Source organism: Patella vulgata, chromosome 6, assembly GCF_932274485.2.
Source record: "Patella vulgata chromosome 6, xgPatVulg1.2, whole genome shotgun sequence".
Lineage (NCBI taxonomy): Eukaryota > Metazoa > Mollusca > Gastropoda > Patellidae > Patella > Patella vulgata.
In genome coordinates this window covers 23,710,343-23,723,008 of record NC_065884.2, presented here as the reverse complement: position 1 = coordinate 23,723,008, position 12,666 = coordinate 23,710,343, and the positions used below count along the sequence as shown (strand labels likewise).

The 12,666-nt window shown below is 37.6% G+C and overlaps 1 long non-coding RNA gene across 1 annotated transcript in view; it reads right to left on the bottom strand.

Moving 5' to 3' along the window:
• LOC126823912 (uncharacterized) overlaps positions 1-12,666 on the bottom strand; it is a 46,188-nt gene that overhangs the window by 19,222 nt on the left and 14,300 nt on the right. The window contains exon 2 of the long non-coding RNA XR_007681358.2: positions 4,667-4,720. This is a non-coding gene — a long non-coding RNA (uncharacterized LOC126823912). The remainder of the gene's footprint in view (positions 1-4,666; positions 4,721-12,666) is intronic.

Genomic DNA, 12,666 nt, shown 5'->3' with positions numbered 1-12,666 from the left:
AACCTAGAAGAAAATGTATATTCAAATCCTTTTCTTCGATTCTACACCAAAAAGTCAATAAAAATCGCCATGCAAAAGGGGAAACAGGGAAAGGGGGAAATATATTAATAACATTTGCACTAGATTACTATACATTGATAAAACATGTATAGCTAGTAATCGTATTTAATCATGCTGTACGCATAGAGATATTATTAAATATGAAAATGTGATGTCAATAAATATTTCTCAAAATTCTGTATACTTTGTGTTTAACTAATATCGTAGATGTAGGGATTAAATGTCGGTCAACCAACTTCGTGTCTGTTCTCAAGCGAAGCTACTGTAGACAGACAGTGTTAGTTCCGTTATAGTGATTACGTACATTATACCACCACCTTTTTAATTGCGAAGTTTATTCTAAAAAAGCTCTTCAAGAAAGTCTCCGTTAAGTTGCATTTATTCGACGGAGCCACGGTTTATCGGTGCCCATGACGCTGGATCACTAACCAGAGACGGTCCAAACAACAAAAACTTTGTAAGTTATTGTGTCATACAATAAACGCGGACTTGCATGGCAACATTATTGATGCGCAATTTTTTGTACTGGTTTCACTTGTATATTTTGTGAATTTATTCTAAGATATCCGCCAAGAAATCATCCTTTAAATGTATTAATTCAATGGAGCCACGGTGGCTCGGTAAATATGGCGCTGGCTAACTAACCAGGAGCTCTTGGTTTCGACACTATCTCCCGTCTAGTAGATTCTTTGATAGTTGGAATTTGAAATAAGAGTAAAAGTTAACATATTTTTGAAAAGTAATTTAATAAAATAGATTATCTAGATAATAATTACAAATGCGTGACGGTGATTTAAGTTACTGCCAACACGTTTTTTGGAACATTAATCTCAGTATATTTGCCTCCTGCTGAGAATGAGTTCTTTATTCACACCAAATGCACTTGTCTTTTAAGTTTTCATATTGAAAAGGCTTTTTCTGTTTATAGCTCATGCATTAACTGTGCAAGATGCTGTTTTAATTATTTATATTGCGAGTATTTCTATAGACTTGCAGTGGTCTAATGGGATAAGTTTTTTACCAGGATGTTAGACATTTCATTGCACCATCAGCACGCGAGAGAGAGAGAGAGAGAGAGAGAGAGGGGGGGGGGGAGAGAGAGAGAGTACGTTCACTCGACACAAACGAGGTCATATCAGGACTAACATATGATTTTATTTTATTTCCATTATAATTCGCTTGGTGGAGGGAACCGGAGGACCCAGGGAGAACCCACGAGGTTCTACGCCAGTTGACTCAATCTGACGTGCAAGCATTAGGCAATTTGGAAACAGGTCACCATTAGTGCCACAAATGTCGTACTCAGATTTTATTGCCAAAGTTAATTTAGTCTTCCTCTCCCTTTCTTTAGTGACTTTTTTGGGGTGTTTGAATAGACATTTCTGCCAGGATTTCGTGAATATTCATCATTTTGAGTTGGTAGGATAAGAGAGTTAAGACGTTGGTTAGGTTGAAATGTAGGGCAGACAGTTGCATGTTTAGTATGCTACTTCCAGTTTGCCTATCTCAAGAGTTCCATAGTGAACCTCATACCGGCTTTTGAGCAAGAGGTCGCCAGATGTTGCTCCATCTGTGGTAGAAAACCTTTATCCCCATGAAAATTTGGGAAAAAGTTAGAGCTGGTCAAAGAGACAAGAATTAACATTGAGTCAATGGGAAATGAATGGTGATATTAATGGCGATCTGTGTCCATTTAGCCAACCAAAAACTCTCTATATTATTTTATGGATAACCTACAAAGCGGTTGTGCAATGGTATGGGCATCTTTCCAGCAAAGGTTACGATTCGCTTCTCTTCACCTTCAATCTTAACCTTGGCTAGCGAAGATGAGGTATTAGACTGGAGGAATCGGTTATACTAAGCAGCCCTGCATCCAGTCACCCGCGTTAAATAAGTTTTATCTGCGATGCGAAACAAAGTTCATATATTTCTTATACGCACCGCAGTGGAGTCTTATTGGTAAGACATTTAGTCTTTTAGTGTCGTAGATCACGTGATAGTAACACAGCTTGGGAATGAGAAAGAGAAATGGGGTTTAACGTCCACGACACAAACTAGGTCATTTCGGGACTAACATATAGTTCAATTTTATTTCCATAATTCGCTTGCGCGTAGGGGTCTTTAGCAGTGTGAGGAAACCGGAGGACCCGGAGAAAACCCACGAGGTTGGACAGGCGAACCTACTCCTTGTCATGTACAACCGGGGATTCGAAACCACGTCAGTTGACTCAATGACAGACTTAATGATACAGCGCGCACGTGCTAACCACTAAGCCATCCCCCCCCCCCCCCCCCGCTTGGGAATAAAACCAAAACTATCTAATGAACCTGCTATTAAAATGCTGTAGAATTAAATAAATTACATATTGTAAAAAAAGTGATCAATATTCTAATCAATAAGGATTGTATGGCAGTGTAATTTGAATAGTCTAACAACAGCTGAAATATGCTAAGAATGTCTTTCACATAGGTAGTCAGTAGATATTTGCTACAAACCGTCGTTTTGAGTATAATGATTTCCAGCACATTAGATCAAATTCCTACCGTTGGCTGTCAGTTATTTGCTCAGCCGGATCTATATCGCAAAGCGCCCAATTCTCTTAAAAGACAAAATTTTAATTGTATATATAATAATCTTTTTGTTTTTCATTTTAAATTTTTATTAAGAGGTCTTGTTTTTAATTTCATTAAATTATGATAACTTATGATAAATATTTTGTTATATTGTATTATGTATTTTTGTGACAATTTTTTATTTGTCTCGCACTTATCACTATGTATTTGGCGCAATATAGCCTGATTGCTGCTGACATGCTACGAGCGTATTAAACACCATTTCATGTCTGTCGCTGTTTTCAGAAAAAAATGTTATTTAAACGCGAATTGGCGTCGTTATTTGTGGTATGAAAGATGTATTATGTGAGATTTAAATAGAACGCTAATGAATATATTCAATATTTCAGTAAAATTACGTTATTCGTGCTTGAAGTTAGGACAAGATCGTAAACAGAGTTTTTTTATGGGCTTGTCATGTAAATAAATGTCTAATCGAGGCCAAAATATGCAAAAGGCAGATTAAGCTCTTACAGTAAGTGCAAGAGGACCGCAAAGATAAACCTACGGACCAGACACAAACTACACAGACACTGAAGCAATAAAGAGCAGTGGGAAGAAACCGGAGGACCCGGAGAAAACCCGTTAGGTTGGACAGGCGACCCTACTCCTAGCGTACAACCCGGTGAATCGAAAAGACGTCAGTTGACTCAATGACAGACCTTATGATACCGCGCGCACGTGCTAACCATTCGGTCACCCCCACCCCCACTTTATAAAGCATCTTTAAATAAATCTATCTTTTTTTTTCAATCAATTCTTTCGGATGCTGCAGTCTGCAATATATATTTTACTAGTCTTTAATTTAATCAATCTTTCATGGTACATGTACTTTATTCTGCATCCGACCTTCAACTATTCTTAGAGGTTATACCTTTACCATTTGAAATACTTCAAAGGCAAAGATCCGGAATTGAGACGGATACACTTTAATCTGGCATCGTGGTTTAAACCACGGGTTTTCAGAGCAGTGTTAGTATTCTGCTGTTTTAGAAAATGGGTGAATCAGTCCGCAGTCAGCTATCTCTCGTTATAACGGCACCGCACGCTGAGAAACAGTAAGAAACACAACAAATCTGTTACCTACATTTCTTGTGAGTCTTGCAAATTTGGGGAAGTTTGATTTTGGGTTCATATCCTGTTAAGTTGCATGTTTATTATAGTTAATAGATAACCTGATAGTCAACACATGTCTGAAATCAAAGTCCATGTATTGTTGCGGGTTGTAGATGTAAAACTAAGTGCAAAACCCCCAAAACGAAGACCCCCTCTATTATTGCTAAGTGTGTACCATAATGTTCACAAAAAATATTTAAAAAGTTTGTAATGTTATAATTGCTATAAAAGCATAAGGTTGGGAAGGGGAAGCCCCAATAGCGAAGACACCCTTGAAAAGTTCATTCCTTTACTATCATCAATTTTGTCACTGAGATACAGGCACAATCATAGATCTTTATACGATATGAGAAATATCTTAGGGTTAGGTTTAAGAATTTGGGTTAGGTTTATAAATTACATGTCAAAGTACAAATTGAAGCTGTAACAACGGTAGATTGTGGCTAAAACTATTCTGAAGGGTTAGGGTTAGAATTGTGGGTATAGGAATGCATAACTCGTAGAAAGTTGAGTTGTCCGAGGTGGCAACTTGTAACACCAGACACTACCAGCAGTGAGTGACCTTTCATATGTATTTAGTAGTAAATGTATTGCTTATGACAGCTTGTATTGCTTTCAAATATTTTTATGATTTTGAAGCACCAATTCTTTACGTAATAATATTAATAATTAACAAAATATTTTCCTTGGGTTGCATTATGCGATTGAGCACAATGAAAACATAACACTTTGGAATGAAGTCATTGGATTGTTACAGTAGACAGTATGTGCTTGAGAATGATAAGAGAACACTTGTCGAAACGTCGTGTAACAGACCAGTGTTTTCATTCCTATAAATTATATTGTGTGTTTAACAAAATATTTATGCTATACATACCTGGCTTTAAATCTAACGTCAAGTTTCTGTTAGCTGGCATGTCAACTTCCCCTTCTGAAATATACATAACAATCAATATATTACAGTCTACACACCATAACATAAAGATGACATTCCATAAAATACATGCGTATTTTTATTATAGTTATTTACATAGTTTGTTGTATAGGACTATAATATATAGGTCATCGATAAAAACAAAACATTTATATATATATTATTATAATAGAGTGCTATAAAACATACTGTACGCAATGAATCCCATGAGGTAACAACAGAGAAAGAATCTTTTAAACAAAGAGAAGAATACTCCTAAGAAAGTATATATCAAAACAGCTAATACCACAATAGTGGAGTTGGTGTCAGGGAAAGAGTAAGCATACCCTGTCATATGCATGGCATGTCCAGGACTGTAGCTAGTCCAAACATGTTGGGGAAGGGAGGGGCAAGGGTTTCTGGGGGCACCAGAAATTTTGGAAAATAGGGTTTGCAAGTGAGGAGAGGAACTATAAAAATGACGGAAAATTTCAATTTTGAGGCTTAATTTGCATATTTTCGTATTATGTTATTTTGATATGAACATTATAAAAATTTGAAGGAAGGATACGACTTTAGCGTATCTATAATAATTTATTAGGAAAAACGAAAAGTTCGGAATCGGGTTAGAGTGCGACTTGTTTGAATTTTGAAGACTATCACGCCTGGCGCGGGCTTGAATCAATCTCATCCTAATCGTGAATTTAACCAGGAAAATGTCCTACAATCTCCAGTTGGCTTATTTATGGCAGATTTCGTCGTGGGCGGCCCACCAATCTCGGCAATATGGGCGCCCCTTCGGAATGAGGCACCCCACCAATCATGCCGTTTTGGGCGTCCCATTGATCAAGTCATGGGCGCCCAACCAATCTCACTCGGCATTGTGCATTATGTGCGACCCGACAATGATATATTGTCATTATAAGGCGCCCCACCAATCATGTCATTATGAGCGACCCTCCGGGATACGGCACCCCACAGATCACGCCGTTTTGGGCGCCCCATCAATCAAGTTATAGGGCGCCCATACTGATATGGACACGTTGGTCGTTGGCTTCGTATTGCGCCCAGTGGATTTAGCGATTAAATATTGGGGCTAGCCACGATCATCTTTACTAAAGTCGGTAGGATAAAAAAACATAGTCTTGATTATCCATTTTTTGATTTAATTATGAACGGAAGTCGAACGGCAAATCGGAACGTAATCCAATCAACATCGCAGACTAGCGAAGCCATCGGGAGTTGATTATCGTCTGGATAAGTTAATTAATGTCTAATTAATAATTTAGATAACATTTCAGGCCTAAAGAAAGACCTGCAATAGGCAGATTTTGCTCTTGCATAATGTATGTTTAAATAACAATATTACGCCAGGAAAAACGCAAGTTTATAAGCATGCATTGAAAATCAAATGAGTCTAAATTTTACACGACAATATGAATAAAAACAAATATATAAACAGACTTACTGTATGTAGAGAGCAACTAGATAAACACAATAACAGACTAATGTTACATTCATATACCAAACTATCACTGATTTTATTAGTACTAATACAATGATTGTCTAAATAGCTCATATTATAATTTACAAACTAGAATATCAAAGCCTAGATTAGGGTGCGAAACATTGTGTTATTAATTCCCGCGCATTCCTGGCATGGTTATTTGATGAGTAAATAGTATATAAATAAAGAGGTCAGAGATGATGATGGATCAAATCCTGCTTCCTCATATATACTATATTACAACTATTCTCTTATTCTCTAATACCATGTCTCACATAGTCAACTCCGTTTTTGACCAGGAACTGGAGCAAAAGCGCTATTTGTGTTGTTCAAAAATGGCGCCATACTCGGTTCCTGGTACATAGTATGATCGCACTTGTTTTTATGTTACCTTTGTATTGAAAACACTTTCCTATTTTGAAAGCCGGCGAAAGGTATGTTGTTTTTGTTTGAAAGTTTACCTTTAAACTTAAATCACTGTATTTTAATTATTTGTAGAAATATATTGTTTTGTTCTTTTTTGGTTTTCTTTGAATATTATTCACGTGGTTTGCTGAATCAGTCAAGAAGGATGTAAGCAAAAATGATACCATGATTCATGTTGATAAGCGGATGAAAACACCAGCTAAATCGAGACAGTTAACTTAACCCAAAATATATAATGGTATGTAGCCCATTGGAAATGAAATGGAATGTAGTTTAACGTCCTACTGTTCTAATCCTAAACTGGACTAATGAAGACGGGTATACGCCATACAGTGTGCTAAGGGGGAAATTTTGCCCGGGCAGCGGCACTATGTCCTACTCTTATATCAAATTCCAACTGCCAAGGGATCTTTTACGTGCATGCCAATGTATACAGGGGGACCTCGGTTTTTCGTCCCACCCAAACGACCAGATTGCGGTCCTTTCAGTTTGTTGAACTATTCTAACTGGATGATCTGGAGATGTATAAGTGGTGAATGCCGTTGATGATTGTTCTCAATTCAAGAGGCCAACCATAAAAAAAACATCTTCACAATAACTAGTATATTAGGATGTACGTTTTATGATATATCTTAACTTGGATTTGTTTCTTAAAGAACAATAAATTTCAAATTCAGTGCTAAATTATTTAAATAGCACTGCAGGGTGCAATTTACATTAAGTAATATTTGATTGCTTTATCCCAGACCCGTGCCTAAGGATATGGCATTGACAACAATACCCACTAAAGTTGCGGAAAAGATAAAGTCTGCGTAACAAGGGGAATAGGCATTTGCTGACATCTTCATGAACACGATTACCATGCAGAGCACCACATGTATCAGTGTCGTTATGTTGCTCTAAACCTGTCGACTGGTAATATGTATACCATATTGATATGTTTCATAGTCAAATACAGCCGGAAATAATCCTTTACACTATCATAAAATACGTGGCTTCACACTTAGATACTCAAAGCAAGTTATGCGGGATGTCGGTCTTTACTTGTGCGTAGGACACACTAGGCAAATTTTACGGCGAATCTGGACTTGGACATTCGCATGAGCTTGTACCAACACCATTCACCAATATTAAACATGTTTAATAATTATCGTCCGAATATTTGTCGCCACCGAATCGTTCGGCGAATGTATCCACTCCGGCGAAGAGTGTCTCGACTTTTAGAATTCTTCAGCAAATTTGATTAAAACCGTTCGAAGCTGTACATGACAAAATGACGACCTAATATGACTAATGTCGCATCGACACATGCGTTAATTAAGTTTCAGAAGAATTATTCGCTGAGAAACCGGCACAGAGATTCGCCTTGTGTGTCCACCGGGGTTCCCAAGCAACTCCGGCGGCGAATACTTTGGCCGAACTATAGGCGAATAAAATTCGCATAGTGTCTCCAAGGCATTAGTGTGTCGAAGATTTGACTCGGTAGGGTTTGGCACGCTCTCTTGCATTATGTCTTTTTATGGCTTCAGATGTTAAATAAGTTATTTATTATTTTAAACATTTATTAACATAATGCTTAAATACTGTAGCGACGATAATACAAACCAAACTACGTTTTGTCAAAACTTCAAACACTTATAATTCGCACAGAATAACGTAACTTGACTGAAATTTTCAATATATTCATTTTACATTATCTACTTTCAAACTATTAAAGCAAGTATTTTATCTAATAATCAATGCACCCCTAAAGATGCATTATATATATAGGATGTTTGACTTCCCATTTTACTTGTAAAAATATCTAGTATTAGAAAACATGAATACGGGGTTCGTAAATTTGCATCTTCTGGAGTAAAATGGAGAATGTCATGGCGACGACGGTGGTGTGTAACACTATTAGTGATAACAGAGATCAGTTTCGCACATATAGGATTTAGTTACATCGGGAACAGAATAAGAAAAAGCTACATAAACACAACAGGAACATACATACATCAGGAACCTGAACGATACATGAACACGGTACATCAAAAGTTTAAGATAACCATTTCGCACCTCTGCCACGGCAGCGGCTGAACTCGGTGAGTCCATTTAATCAAAAGCATTGTCACTGCATTTGGAAATTGTTTAGTTGGTAATTAAATACGTGCATATATTATGTAATAAACGTGTATGTAGGGGATAGTATGGCTTATATCCTAGAACAACAACGTAGTGTTCAATGGGTTCGCACAGGTGGGGTTCATATTGGCTTGATGCATCTAAATAAATAATACGATACAAGTTATGGAACACTTTGTCACAGGTGAAATAGATGTCTTTTTAACAAGACGTCTAATAAACTAAGAGTCAGCGTTACTCATTGATGAATTGTAATGAAAATTGTAACCATGATATATCAGGGTAAATTTCCATTGATTAATTAAAACAAAAGAAAATCCTTTGGCTTTTTCCATTCTCTCATCTTAATTTCAACCCCGGATATCCCTGTCTGTCCTCTGATCTGCTCAACCTGGTAACATACTAGTAGTTGAAAGGCATCATATTGCTAAGTATTTGTCATACATATCTATCGTTCGAAAACTAAATATAACTATAGCTGTTGCGTGTCTCTTATGTTTAGAATGGGTATTTGTCTGAATTGTTTAAACCAAACGCGGAAGAAAAGTATAACGTATTCATCTTTTACTATAATCACTCCGGATTTCCCTATCTTTACATCTGTAAAACAAACCCGGTATGTTCTTTTGAAAAAGAATAATATCTGATTTTATTGTCTTTTCAATTCAATTCAGACATATGAAAATGTTCCAACAACAGAAAGAAAATTACAAGCTGAGATAAGTTCAAAGTATTTTTATTGTGGATGTATGGATTACTTGTTGCGTCACCTTAGACCATGTCTCGCAATAAACGTTTTTACTTCAATGTTTGTCATGTACATAGAATAAATATTATTGATAAATCAATCCACGCGTATTCAAGTTACACAAGTCCAAAGTACGAGGTTGAGAAATCGTGACTCTCATGTGCGGGTATTCAACTGTGGACCAAATGACATGGACCGAGTACGATCGTTTTTTAAAAGCGGTAAGAATGTTGAGCGTAGCGAAAGGCAAATGTTTTTGATATTTTCTTGTAAATTTCCCTCGGAAATAACCACTGTATTAAAACATAATGTTCGTGCAAAGAGATGTAAAAAAGAAGGACTGTCGAGCTCTTTGATAATAAAAAGAAAACTGGTTAAACTTCATCTTATACAGATTATAAGAAGGCTTTCGCAATACCTCTGTGAAACAATATAGGGACCTCCAGGTTAGCCAGCCAAGGTCTTTCAGACTGGGCCACCGTGACCACCAGCAAGCGAATATATAAAAGACAATTAATATTCTTTGAAGCTTGACATGGATACATTTGATCTTTGTAAATAGGACCCAGTGAAGTAAATGTTATCAGTTTTACGAAAACTCGACGTAAACTAGGTCATTTCGGGACTAACATATGGCTCAATATTATTTCAATAATTAGCTTACGCGTAGGGGTCTTTAGTAATGGAAGGAAAGCGGACGACCCAGAGAAAACACACGTGGTTGGACAGAATCCGCACGTGGTGCGGGGAATCGACACCGCACCACTTGACTCAATGGCAATCCTTTTGATTTCAAGTGCACGCGTTAAACCACTAGACCACCCAGATGGAAAAACAACGCATTAGTGAAACGGCTTTTTTCGTGGTAACTTCTTGACGAACAGAATTTGGACCCTAGTTTAGACCCTCGCTCTACTTCACATTCTCGCGAACAATCTTATCATATTCACACCATAGATAAACATCGCCTTGTTTGTCTCATGTACAAGGATCTTAAGACATCTTTTTGGGGTGCACTTCTGACAAGATCATATTTATCAAAGCTTGATAAAAGTCAAGTCGAACAGATGACAAGAGTCAGAGGTGTGACTTGTCTGCATGTCCTTGCTTGTGGATGTATACTAATTCATTTAGATACCGGTAAACAAATATGACCGTTGACCTTTATTGAAATCCTGTTTGGTATGAATCATGGAGTACATGATAAATATATTAGTCATACTGCAGTGACAATACATTCAACTTGATTCTCATGACCTGCTTCGGTTACACTTCTCTTTAATGTCATGATAACCACGACACGGACCGTTATCTTCGTATAACCAGTTCGTAGCCTTGGCAGCTACTACATTCAATTCAATTTAGTTCTTTTTTTAAAAACAAATCCCAGTTTTATACTGAACTATACATACACTGAGTAACCAGACATAACAAGAAACATGCTGTAACACTAGACAGCAATAAAACTGTATACAAAGTCTTAAAGTTAGGTTGCCAGACAACGAAACATGGACATAAACCCGTGTATACATTTAGAGTCAATCAGAGCGCTCACAATATCTTCCAAATGGTCAAAGGGCGATAAATCTGACAGTAATTATCATTTCTAGGTAGGATAGAGGTTAGTTACTGTATTGGTATATGTCAAACATTCGGACTATCTGACGTACTTCTCAAACCGGAAATGAAATGAAATGAAATGGGGTTTAACGTCCTACTGTTCTGCTCCTATACTGGGCTAATGAAGACGGGCATACGCCATACAGTGTGCTATGCGGAAAATTTTGCCCGGGCAGCGGCACTATCGCCTACTCTTATATCGAATTCCAACTGCCAAGGGATCTTTTACGTGCATTCCAATGTATATACGGGACCTCGGTTTTTCGTCTCATTCGAAGGACTAGACATCTATCATTGTCAGGCCCTCCGCCCTGCATCACTTACAAGGGGGAAACACGCCGGAAAATCTGGATGAACGTTCTCGGCCAATGCAGGGATCGAACATCCGACCTCCAGGCTAGCGAGCCAGCGTCTTACCCACTTAGCCACGTGATCCCCCGGAATTTCAGACTAATAAACCTATGACCATAGCCCCCAATAGACTATATCTCTGAGGCAGAAAAACAATTATGTAAGTAATCCTAAACATTACACTAAATTAGACCAACCCATCTGTAAGGACACCACAACCATAATAAACAACATCTTACATGAATTGCAAGACAAGGAATACATAACAGCAAAATGATATGATTATCTATCCGCAAAATCTGACTGCCGACAACGACATCTCTATACGCTACCAAAAATATATAAAAATCTAGAAACGGAATGGTTTATACCTAATAAATTACCCAAGGAACGCCCAATAATATCAGACTGTGGCAGCAAATCATACAACGTATCACAATATATCGACCATTTCTTATTACCCCTAGCATGCCATCACCCATCCTACCTTAAACACACTAATGATTTTATTCACATAATCAAACAGTTAAGAGTCCTCAGCACACCATTTTGATATCCATCGACGACCAGAGCATGTACACGAACATCAATAATACCACAGGTGTTGATGCAGTTAGAAAAGCATTTCTTGGGAACCCCCAGGCATCCAGACCGGACGAAGAAATCCTGAAGAGGAATGAATTCGCTTTCAACGACCAAGTGCCTCCATTCTTGCGGAACTGCGATGGGAAAACGATTTGCCCTCAGTTATGCACATCTCTTCATGGCGGTGTGGGAAAGGGAAGTTCTGCCACTCTGGCCATTAAAGCCAGATTTCTATGGACGTTTTCTAGATGACGTTTTCATAGCCTGGACGTACACACTAGACGAATTTTGGACGTTTTTCAACATTCTGAACAATCATCATCCATCTGTCAAATTAACCGCATAACAGCATAGATTTCCTTGACACTACCTTTTAAAAGTAGCAACACAAAAACACAGGCCAATTGGAAACTCAAGTATTTTCAAAGAAACCGACACACTTCAATTATTGTTTAAAAGCTCCTTTCATCCAAAATATACCTTCTCTGGCATCATAAAATCTCAGATTCTCCGTTTTCATAGGATATATATTTAGAAGACCGACTTTAAGGCAGCATGTACGCTGGTATTTAGGAAACTAAGAAAGGGATACTCTAAACGCTA